Here is a 12,005-nt window from a genome sequence, read left to right as displayed (position 1 = left end):
TCTCTTTCAGCCAAGTCATCACTCTCTCGTATTTTGCCATCACAATCTCGGACGGCCCATTAGTCTTGGCATCTCTCTCTGGCTCTGTTATGGGCCACTCAGCGCTAACCTTGCATGCTGTCCACAGGTCGCCTGGTACTACAATGTCAAACAGCGTGTTCAGATCTATCCAAAGGACCTTTGAGATTTTTACAAATCTCTCCACTTGCTTGTACCACTCCACTGGGCTTTCACGTAATTTGGGGAAAGAGGTGGTAAAAGCAGCTAAATCTCCCCTACTCCAAGGGACATGTACATAGTTCCCATTTGCCACTTCACGCAAAGGGTAAGCTTCTATTCCCTGCTGTCCTGGTGTCATACCAATCATGCTTCTCCTGCCGGTCCCTTTCTTGGACCACCTCTCTTCCCATTTATCTAGTGCTCTCCATGTCCTTATTCCAGTAATCAGTTCCCTTATGTGTGTTTTCAGCCCAATCGTTCTCCTCTCATCTAGGTCTCGATCTGAGTAATGTAGCCTGTGGTTACCCTGTAATGCCTTGGTTCTTGACAGATCCACCATATATTTGCCTGCTAGTTCGACTAACTTCTCATGGACTGCTCTCGCTTTTCGAGTAATGTCCTTTGCCATATACAGTATTTCATCCTGTTCATACATTTCCATTCTTTCTAAAGGCAGGGTACCATCTACCATGTCATCCAGATCTGACCTTAAACTGGAGACATCGAGTCTTTTGGCTTTTATCTCAGCTCGCAATATGTCTTTCGAAGGGGGTTCACTGGTCTCCCTACCATCCCAACTTCGAGCTCTGCGTTTGGGCTCGGGAGAGTTAATGGGTGGTCTCCCTCGCTCCCATCTCTCCAGGTCCCATGCTCGGCCATCCGATCTAGGAAGGTGATGGAACACGGGCCTGTTACCCCCACTCTCTCTCTGCCCACTCTCTTCTTCTTCCCTCCTCTCACCGCACATCTCTCTGTTATTTTCCCTCTGGTCGCTACACTCCCTTTGCCTCGTATCGCTCAGTATCCGATACGATCCTTCCTGGTTCCCCATATTCCCTGGGCTGCGCTCATTGCCGTCATCACAGGGACTATGGTGCGACCTCTCACAACTCCCATTCAGTTCTCTGGTGCCGGGCACACAGTGTGGACATTTAAAGCTGTTTCTGTACTCTTGTGCTCTCCTCTCCCCTTCACTGAGTATTGGGCGCGCCACCCCTTCACTCCCGGGGCCCCCGTTTTCCAGGTCTGTTCTACCTCCACTCCGGGCCCAATGGGTGACTCCCCTACTCCCTCTACAGTCCCACTCCGGGCTACTCTCCCCAGCCCCGCAGTGAGTCCGTGCTCTGCTGTCCTGACTTTCCCTTTCTGCTTCTGCAGCATTGATGCACTTTTGAGCCTTCACTGCCTCATCCCACTGCTTCATGTACTCATTTAGCTCTTGAAAGGATTTTCGTCCAGATCCCCTCAGATCCATTGGCCATCTAGGGCCCCCAGGATCTCCTCCCGGGTCCCCTGCTGTGTGCATCGGTGTACTCCACTCTCTGGGTATCGGCATCTGACTTGGGGAATTAGTGGTATCGTTCCTCCTAGCCTTCTCTGCTCTTTCTCTGTCTTTCCGTACCCGTTCTTCCCCTCTTGCTCTTTCTTGGTCATATATCGATATTATAGGACCTATGGTAACAGGTACTTGTAGTGCATCTGGTAATGGGTAGGATGTGGCACTTTCCGTTTCCGGCGCTCTTTGTACCACAAACCTACCGACCACCTGCTGCACCTGACTAGGCTGGAACAGCTCTTTCTTTGGCTCAGGATCCCACTGTGAACTGGGAAGCGGTCTATGCTCTCCTGCAATGCCCCCCTTTTCTCCTTCAGTATTCTCGACCTCTCCCCCTGCTTTATTATATGGGGGTGGCCTGTCTGTCAATAATCTGTTTATCAGGCTATCCTCTGTTTCGCTCTCATCATCTTCTTCTAGGGGGCTTTTATTTACTGGCGCCTCTAACACTGGGTACAGTTTATTTATTTCCAAATTATGCACTCTCCATCTTTTAGCATCTGCATCCCACCTGGCATCCTGTACTGCCCTTACCGATCGTTTCACCCTTTCTTGTCGTCTGTTCATATTCTTTTCATGCGCTGCCCTAATCCATGCTTCAAGAGCTTCAAACTGGGTTGGTCTAGGCAAGGGTCTAATTGAGGTCATGACTGATTTTAATCGATGTAACACCTCTAATCTGAACGTCCCGTACTTCGGGAACGTCAGTTCCTCGTTTCCTTCAGTAATCTTACTCCACTCTGATATCCACAGGATCGTATGCAACCCAACATTTACTGCCATGTAACGAGCTGGCGTACCCTCCGGCGGGGCTTCTTCCCCTTCATACGATCCCCGCTTCTCTTTCTTAAACAACGCTTTCAACCATTTAAAACACTTCATAATTATGCGCACAAAATCCAGCCTCGCTACTCTGTTTACTTCCTGATGACAATCCACCAATCCTGTCGCGGCTTTGCTAGCTTGGCCTATCACAGCGCGGTCTTTCTCCTGTCGGCCAATCACGTCGTGACCCTGTGTGACGTGTTCGCTAGCTGGCCTATCACAGCGCGGTCTTTCTCCGGTCAGCCAATCTCTGCGCGACACCACCTGACGTCTCTTTTCTCCGCTTCGCAGCAGCACCCCTCCTTTCTCAACTCGTCTCCCGGTTATGCATGCGTCCCATTCATACACCGAAAAATGACTACTTCCGACCAAGCGGTCACTTCTCTCGACTGTACGTCCACAGTCTATCTGTAATTGTCAACACAACTGACGAGATGTCTATCGTCCCTCTGATAGGTTGCTTACACACACAGTAACTTCCGACCAGCGTCCGTTACTCACGCACTCACTCTTACGTTCCCCCTATCTCGGTCTCTCGGGTGGTCAATGGTACCTCATGACCCCCTTCACACTAGTTGACAATTACTCTGGGTGTCCGATACACCCGAACCACTTAAGCTCTCCTTGAACTTAAGATTTCCACCGGTTGCGCGCGCTCACAACCTGTTCCACAGTCACTCTACAGACATTCAACTCCGCCAGACATTACAACATAGATACAATACAAAACACCGCAATCTAACACGCATAACCCTTTATACTCACTCTCAACCGATACTGCTGCTTTTTCTGTCTCACGTCATCCGGATCTTCTCCAGCGGGCTGTTCTTCCGATCATCGATCTCTAGGGGCCTTGGGGTAAGCTAACCTGGCCTAGGTCACCGTCCTCAAGAAGGCAACCATCCTCTATAGCTACCAACTGAAAGGGCGAGATTTTGATCGATACCTTATATCTATTGATCCAAACCTCGATCTGGTCGACTGAACCTTTATTGCCTGTCTGTAAGGAAAGAAAGTGCACCTATTTCCAAGTTAGTTCACCCAAGAAAGGACTCTACTCTCAAAGATCACGGACAACTTCTAGTTTTCAAAAGTTTATTGTAAAGATATAATGAGCTGCAAATACAGGCATCTCAGAATGAGATTCACGAGATACACAGGTCCAATTACATACATGTGCTCTCGAAAAGCCCTCAGACGAGCGACAGAAATCACTAACACAAGTTCTAAAAATAGCAAAGCTATCAGCATAGACGCATATCTCTCCTTCATTTAGGTTGGAGGAAAAAAACACACAGGTTAGGCGTCCCTACCCTGTTCTAGATGGTATCCCTACTTAACCAAATCCCAACCTAACAAAGGTGTCAGCAGTGAATGACCCCCAAGGGAAGTCACTCACTCTAAGTCTCTTGGTGAAAACCTAAAGTTCTCCAGTCATGACCCCTCTCTGCCTACCCATCCACTCTCTTAGGGGTCCTCAGGTCTCTGCTCTAACTCCACCCAGGGGTGCTGTCCCTAATACAAAACAGTCAACAACCTTTGAGACGCCCCTTGTGGAACGCCCCTCACGTGGTGCAACTTCAGGCTTTTTCCATGATGCTTTGTATTGGGCCTCAGACGTTAGAGTTGACCTTGCTTCTCAGATTCTTCTCCGGCCCGCTGATACCCCTTAAACATTCCAAAACCCTCCTCCATGTCTGGGCCGTCTACTGAACAGACCTCTATTCATTCATTTATAATTGGATCCCCCCTTTCCTGTTGCAGACAGATATCTGCCGCCAAGAACCCAACTCTCATAAACTTCTAAAAAGGCTTGCAACATTTCTCAGCCCAGACATGTACGTGTAAATCAATGCTAAAACATTTCAGGCCTACAATATTTCTCATTATGATTATAGCATTCAACTTCTTCATTTAATTAAAACATGTTAATACTCTTATTCTATTATTAAGTAAACAATTCTATAAATCATGGCCTATTTAATGCAATGACCAAAAACCTTAAAACAATCTGTGTCGTGAAAAGAACCACCTTCCCTTTCCCTCCAGCTCTGGCCCTGAGGCCTACCACGTTCTGCGTTTTACCGCATACCATCTTATGTTGTAACAGCTTCACGACATGGATTCAAAATAATCACGTCTAATAAAGTCATATAATGTCACACATTTCTGTATTAGTTCCACACCTACTTAAATCTCTACATTAGCTATACATTTAGGATATAATTGCAGATACTATTAGCACTCATGGCATTTTTCTTCATGAATTATGCTTACTACAGATAAGTGTGATGTACTCATACATTTATCAGTTTGCGCTCTCTCACCTGTGTAATCAGATGGTACACTGTAACTGGCCCGTGGTGTACCGCAAAACCAACACAGTATGTGAGGATGAATACCACTGCAGCGGAAAGGAAAAAGACTAGATACGAAATACAATGCCACCAAACGGATAAAGAGGGAAATAACAACTTACCTCAGGATAGGGTACAGAGAAACCAAGGGTAGTGAACAGGGGAAAAACAACAAAGGTGAAGGAACGAGATGAGCCGGTTGCAAACTATTGTGAGTAGTAAGGAGTTACAAAATCCACAGCTGACAGACAAAATACCTCATTGTGAGTCAGACCTATTTAGTCTGTCTGCCACTATTTATCAGGATGTATCTCTGAGTGTGTTGGTTCTCTAGAGGCTTGGACAGCAACTCCGACTCTGGGATATTTACAAAGAAGTAACAGAGCGCAGCGTTAGCCTTCTTGGCTTAATACTGCGATCCGCCACTTCTGAACAGCAGGGCTGCACCGTATTTACAACAATACAGTGCAACCCGGTGTTTCCCCCTGCGCTGCATTTAAAAGGAAGAAGTGAGGCTACCTTAGTTCACCTTGCATGTGTGTTTGCTACCAAATCAATGAACCCCATAACATGCTAACCACAGATGCGTCGCAGACCAAACTGTGCCATGAGTAAGGGCACTATTTCTACTTGTGAGCTGAAAATCAGTCCTTCAGAAACTCCCTTAGTCATTATTTAATGTATAACAAGGGTTGGGAACGATGGAGCAAAGTATTAATCTTCAATTGCTCATAGGGAAGTATACCAAATCTAAGGCAGGAACCCTCTATTTGTGCTTTGATGACTTAAGCAGTGCTTTTAATTTGGTAGACCACTCAACTCTTTGGCCCACGATACTATCTCTGGGAGCCCGAGGGACTTAGTCAGTTTCCTTGCACAATTGTATGAGAACTTCTCTTCAATGCTTCCCTCTGTTTAAGGTTAAGAAGGGAATTAGACAGAGGTTTGTTTTGGCACCATTCCTGTTTTCACTCTTTATTAATATAGGAATGAGGGGGAGGGTGCCCTCCGGAACTTGCAGGACGATGCACCTACTGTTGCCGGCCATCTGATACCTGTTTTACTGAATTCCAACAATGTCGTGCTGCTATCAAGGATGCCCGTTGGCCTGTAGAAACTGATGGACGCCTTTGGGAATTTTATGTAAAACAGGAAAAAGAAGATAGACGAGTCAAAAACCTACAAAATGGTTTGTGGGAGGAAACCACAAAAGCATAGGACTTTCTTCTTTGAGGGTTTACCTATTAAGAGTGTAAATTCATTTTTTTATCTAAGCATCCTATTTAGTAACAATGGATCTTGGACGCTAAAGGTTCAAATACCTGATTCAGATCTGCTCAGCACATACCTAGATAATATATAATGTGTATCACCAAATTAACATCTGCAAAGCACAGAATTATTCCGGAAACAATAAACAATCCTCCAATGAAAGTATACAAAGTGCCACAGTTTTTGTGAAAAAGCTTATTTTCTTCTGTATTTAATGTTTTGATGGACGATCTTTCATTTAAAATACAGTACAAAAATTATAGCCATCATTGGCGACGCGTTTCGTCTCTATGAGACATCTTCAAGGCTTTCTGTAAAAGAGCAACCAGCTCTAAATAGCACTGCGTCGATAGCTTCAATGATAAGGTGAATTTTTTCATAAAAAGACGAAATAGTTTTATTTTTTTAGAAAGTGACGTTTTGTTTTCTGTTTAATGGGCCCGTGGTGGATGTCGTCCGAAAAGATCCCAAGGTGGTACAATTGCCCCTGGTTTTTGTTTATGCAGCATACAGCGTAACATCTCAGATCGTCAAAACCGCGTCGCGTCGGCAATGATGGCTATAATTTTTGTACTGTATTTTAAATGAAAGATCGTCCATCAAAACATTAAATAAAGAAGAAAATAAGCTTTTTCACAAAAACTGTGGCACTTTGTATACTTTCATTGGAGGATTGTTTATTGTTTCCGGAATAATTCTGTGCTTTGCAGCTGTTAATTTGGTGATACACATTATATATTATCTAGGTATGTGCTGAGCAGATCTGAATCTTGTATTTTTTGGTCATCCAAAATTTGAGGGAACTAGGAAGGTCAGGTTCCCAGCTCTTGCACTACCAAAACTGTTTAACTATATACAAATACACTAGTACCAGTGCATGAGCATAGTGCCTTGACCTTTTCTGAGGTTCAAATACCTGCCTGATGATGAAACAAATATGCAGGGGAGTCTTTAGGTTTGCTTGCAAAATTGGAAGTAGAACAGTCAGGGAAATGGTCGAAATATATATGGTAAAGGGGCTATCTACCGTTACCTTTGGCGGGGGCCCGTGAGGTTACATTCCTTGCCACACCCTGCAGGTAAAAGAGAACTTCTTCCTCGGGCGCCTTTTGTGTCTGCCCGCCTCTGCCTCCTCGTTTATAGTTCATACGGAGGCAGGACTGAGATTTCTGGAAGATACACTCTTAAGGAAACCCCTTCTACTCTGGCAGTCCATTTGGACAAAACCTGAAACTGTTTTTTTACTAAATCTGTCATCCTAGATTGTTTAGCTCTAGACTATGCTCTCAGAATTCCCTGGCTCTCATATGTAAATGGATTGTTAAATCAGTTGTTTAATATATCTTTTTAGCACAATTCTCAAAAGACTTTTTCAGTAGAAAAGAGTATAATCAAAGCCTCTTTCCTAAATTGTAGACAGGACAGTAGAATATGTGAAAAAGCTAGGAAACATACTGTAGTTTATATATCTTAATTGGCCCCCATGAAGGATGCCAACCCTATGTGAGTTGGGTGACCAATAGTCAGCATTGTTATGTTTTAATCAGATTTTGGTTGGGCATTGTACATCATCTAGTTGCCTTTCTGCAAATGAAAAAACACCCATTAGTTAAGACCACTTGCCATTGTGACAGAGTCTCAATGCAATCATGCCGCAGTTTATTTTATCCTCAGATTTCATGAGGGCTTGAGAAGCCATTATTTTAAAACATTCTGTATCGCACAGAATAAGAGGCATTATAAAACATCTCTATGCTATATCATTGCACTTGATAACCCCTTAGCCTGGTCAGCACCACACTTTATATATGGAGAGCTATACATTATAGGAAAGGTAAAGTCGTAAACAATTACCATTTTGTATTGGTATAAAGTGCAGTGTTACCTATTATTTAGTCTCAACATACAACTGAAAAAAGGAAGTGTCACTAGGACTTTCATAAGGATCTAATTGTGGTGGGTGTGTAAAGGACTAGTATATTATTGGGTCATGAAGTGTAGTGAAAAAAAATACCTCACTGGACTAACACAACGACCTAGGAGAGCTGAGAGGGGGAGGATGAAGGGTTACTAGTTGGAATTAGATCCTTCCCCATTCAACTTTATAATTTAAGTCACTAATATTTTTTTAAGTAAAACACAAAGTCTTTGCTTGGTTTGTAGTGCATGAAGTGAATAACTGTTGTCTACACTTAGATTATGCCTTTCAATCATAATTCATAATCTACCAATACAAACGATCACAAACAGACAGATCCCCACCCAACACACCATTATACACACACAATCATAAAGACCACTAGACACAAAGTATAACATGCACACATCTAAACACACATTTAGATTGTTAGCATTTTTCTTGTGCACATTTTAACCCATAAGTCACAGGGATCCTGATTCACAGCTGAAGCCAGACATCAAATCAAATAAATGTAAATATTATGAAGCACATTAGGCTCCACAAGCCCGCTCAACACCCGCTCCGTCCACAGACACGCCGTCGAGCTCTGGAACCTGCTCGACACCACAGCCCCAGACGTCGCCTTCCTCACAGAAACCTGGATGAACGCCTCCTCAGCGCCCGACATCGCCATCGCCATCGCCATTCCGGACGGCTACAAGATCATCCGGAGGGACCGCGTCAACCAGACAGGAGGAGGCATCGCCATCATCCACAGGAACACCATCCGCATCACGACCAACGCCGACGACACCCTCGCACCCGCCGAACACCTGCACTTCCAGATCCACATCAACCCCAAGACAACCCTCAGAGGCACCCTCATCTACAGACCCCCGGGACCACGCACACAATTCAGCGAAGACATCGCCGACTTCATCAGCCCGCACGCCCTCCTCTCCGCTGACTACATCCTCCTCGGGGACCTCAACTTCCACCTGGAGAACAACAACGACCGCAACACCACCACCCTGCTGGACAACCTCGCCAACCTCGGACTCAAGCAACTGGTGACCACCCCAACCCACTACGCCGGACACACACTCGACCCGATCTTCTCTTCCAGCAAGGACATCGCCTTCAGCCACGCCACGGGACTCCACTGGACGGACCACAGCTGCGTCCACTTCAGCCTCAGAAGGACCACACTCCACCATCACCAGCAACAGGTTCCCCGCAGAAGCTGGAACAAGATCACAGCCGACCAGCTCGCGACTTCCCTGAGCAAGAAGCTTCCCACCAGCACAACGAACCCCAGCCAAGCGGCCAAAGACCTCACGAAATGGATCTGCGCAGACGACCTCGCCCCTCTGAAGACCCCACCGAGCAGACCCGGCAGCAAGAAAGCCCCATGGTTTAACGACGAACTCAAGAGCTCCAAGAAGAACTGCAGAGCACTCGAGAAAACCTGGCGCAGAGACCCAACACCGGACAACATGACTGCCCTCAAGCTCGCCACCCGAAAACACCACCAACTGATCCACGCCACCAAGAAAACCGCATTCAAGGAACGACTGAACAACAACGCACACAACAGCAAGGAACTCTTCAACATCGTGAAAGAGTTCTCCAACCCCAACGCCGGAAACAACGACATCACCCCTTCGCAAGACCTCTGCAACTCCCTCGCCTCCTACTTCCACAACAAGATCGCGGACATCCACGACAGCTTCAGCACTCAACCGACGCACGCAACGACAGAACCACCGCCCCCCACCACCACCCTCCGCGCCTGGACCCCGATCAGCATCGAAGACACCACCCGCACGATGAACTCCATCCACTCCGGATCTCCGACAGACCCCTGCCCTCACCACGTCTTCAACAAGGCCGACACTGTCATCGCACCCCACCTGCGGGACATCATCAACACCTCCTTCGACACCGCCACCTTCCCGGAGAGCTGGAAGCACGCCGAACTCAGCGTTCTACTCAAGAAACCATCAGCCGACCCCACCGACCTCAAGAACTACCGCCCCATCTCGCTGCTCCCGTTTCCGGCTAAAGTCATCGAGAAGACCGTCAACAAGCAACTGGCCGCCTTCCTCGAGACGAACGGTTCCCTCGACCTCTTGCAGTCTGGCTTCCGGGCCAACCACAGCACCGAGACCGCCCTGATCGCAGCTACCGATGACATCCGAGCCCTGCTCGACAACGGAGAAACGGCGGCCCTCATCCTCCTGGACCTCTCCGCGGCCTTCGACACCGTCTGCCACCGTACCCTAGTACAGCGCCTCAGCAATGTCGGAATCCAGGAGAAGGCACTGGAGTGGATCATCTCCTTCCTCGCCGGAAGGACACAGAGAGTCCGCCTCCCCCCGTTCAGATCGGAGGCCACCGAAGTCACCTGCGGCGTTCCTCAAGGCTCCTCGCTCAGCCCAACACTCTTCAACGTCTACATGAGCCCCCTCGCAGCCATCGCACGCCAGCACAACCTCAACATCATCTCCTACGCCGACGACACCCAGCTGATCCTCTCCCTCACCAACGACCCCACCACCGCCAGAGCCAACCTGCACGAAGGGATGACAGACGTGGCCAAATGGATGTCGAACAGCCGCCTGAAACTGAACTCGGACAAGATGGAAGTCCTCATCCCAGGATCCTCACCCTCCGCCTGGGACGACTCCTGGTGGCCTCCCGCCCTGGGCACCGCACCCAAGCCAACAGACCACGCACGCAACCTGGGCTTCATCCTGGACTCCTCCTTCTCCATGACCAGACAAGTCAACGCTGTCTCCTCGTCTTGCTTCAACATCCTGCGCATGCTACGCAAGATCTTCCGATGGATCCCTTCCGAGACCAGGAAGACGGTCACCCAGGCCCTCGTCACCAGCCGTCTGGACTACGGCAACTCCCTCTACGCCGGAACCACCGCCAAACTCCAGAAGAGACTCCAGCGGATCCAGAACACCTCAGCACGACTCATCCTGGACATCCCCCGCCGCAGCCACATCTCCGGACACCTGAGAGACCTGCACTGGCTCCCGGTCAACAAGAGAATCACCTTCCGGCTCCTCACCCACGCACACAAAGCCCTACACAACCAAGGCCCAGCATACCTCAACAGCCGCCTCAACTTCTACGCTCCCAAACGCCAGCTTTGATCGACCAGCCACGCCCTCGCCGCCGTCCCCCGCATCCGAAGAGCCACCACAAGAGGAAGGTCCTTCTCCTACCTTGCCGCCAAGACTTGGAACTCCCTTCCGACCCACCTCCGCCTGACCCAAGACCACCTCGCCTTCAGGAAGCAGCTCAAGACCTGGCTGTTCGAGCAGTAGCGGACCCCCCCCCCCAGCGCCTTGAGACCCTCCGGGTGAGTAGCGTGCTTTATAAATGCTCTGATTGATTGATTGATTGATTGATTGATTGACAAGGAAGACAAACAGTAGTTAGGTTTCTAACAAACTCATCAAGTTAGTTATAAATCAATAATCAATAAATGCACGCATAAGTCAATGTATAGTCAAAGAAGCTCAAAATTCAAAAAGGAAAATACAAACTGTGATGAAGTTGTCTCTAAAAGGAAAGGTAAATAAAATAGGTTCTCTCATAAAGAGAGCACCCTACTCTGTTAAGTCGTGGAATGGTTCTGCTAGCAAGTCAGGAAATAGAGGTTCTGAATTCCATCTACATTGCATTAGATTACAAATCACACAATTCTAATAACTGATACACCTACACGTGATTCCCATAAAACGAGCCAATCAGATTTAAGCTACATGTAAGAACCTGATTTAGAGTTCGGCTGACGGATTACTCTATCACGAATATGGATATCCACTTTGTTCTTTTACAAGGGCCAATGTATATAATGCACTTGTAATACGGCGGAGGGGATACACATCAAGTTTGTGACGGGGTAATTCATTTTCCAAGCTCTAAATCAGGTTCTAAGTTCATTACTTTCTCAAGCTCCTACACAAGGAGGCTTCTCTATACATCCTTCAGACCTGCAGTTACCTGCAACTTAACAAGATACATAACACCAATCTACACTCTACAGGTCCAAACTAGCAACTAATTAGGACATTCT

The sequence above is a fragment of the Lissotriton helveticus genome, chromosome 5_1, assembly GCF_964261635.1.
Source record: "Lissotriton helveticus chromosome 5_1, aLisHel1.1, whole genome shotgun sequence".
Classification (NCBI taxonomy): domain Eukaryota; kingdom Metazoa; phylum Chordata; class Amphibia; order Caudata; family Salamandridae; genus Lissotriton; species Lissotriton helveticus.
This window is presented reverse-complemented; position numbering follows the sequence as displayed.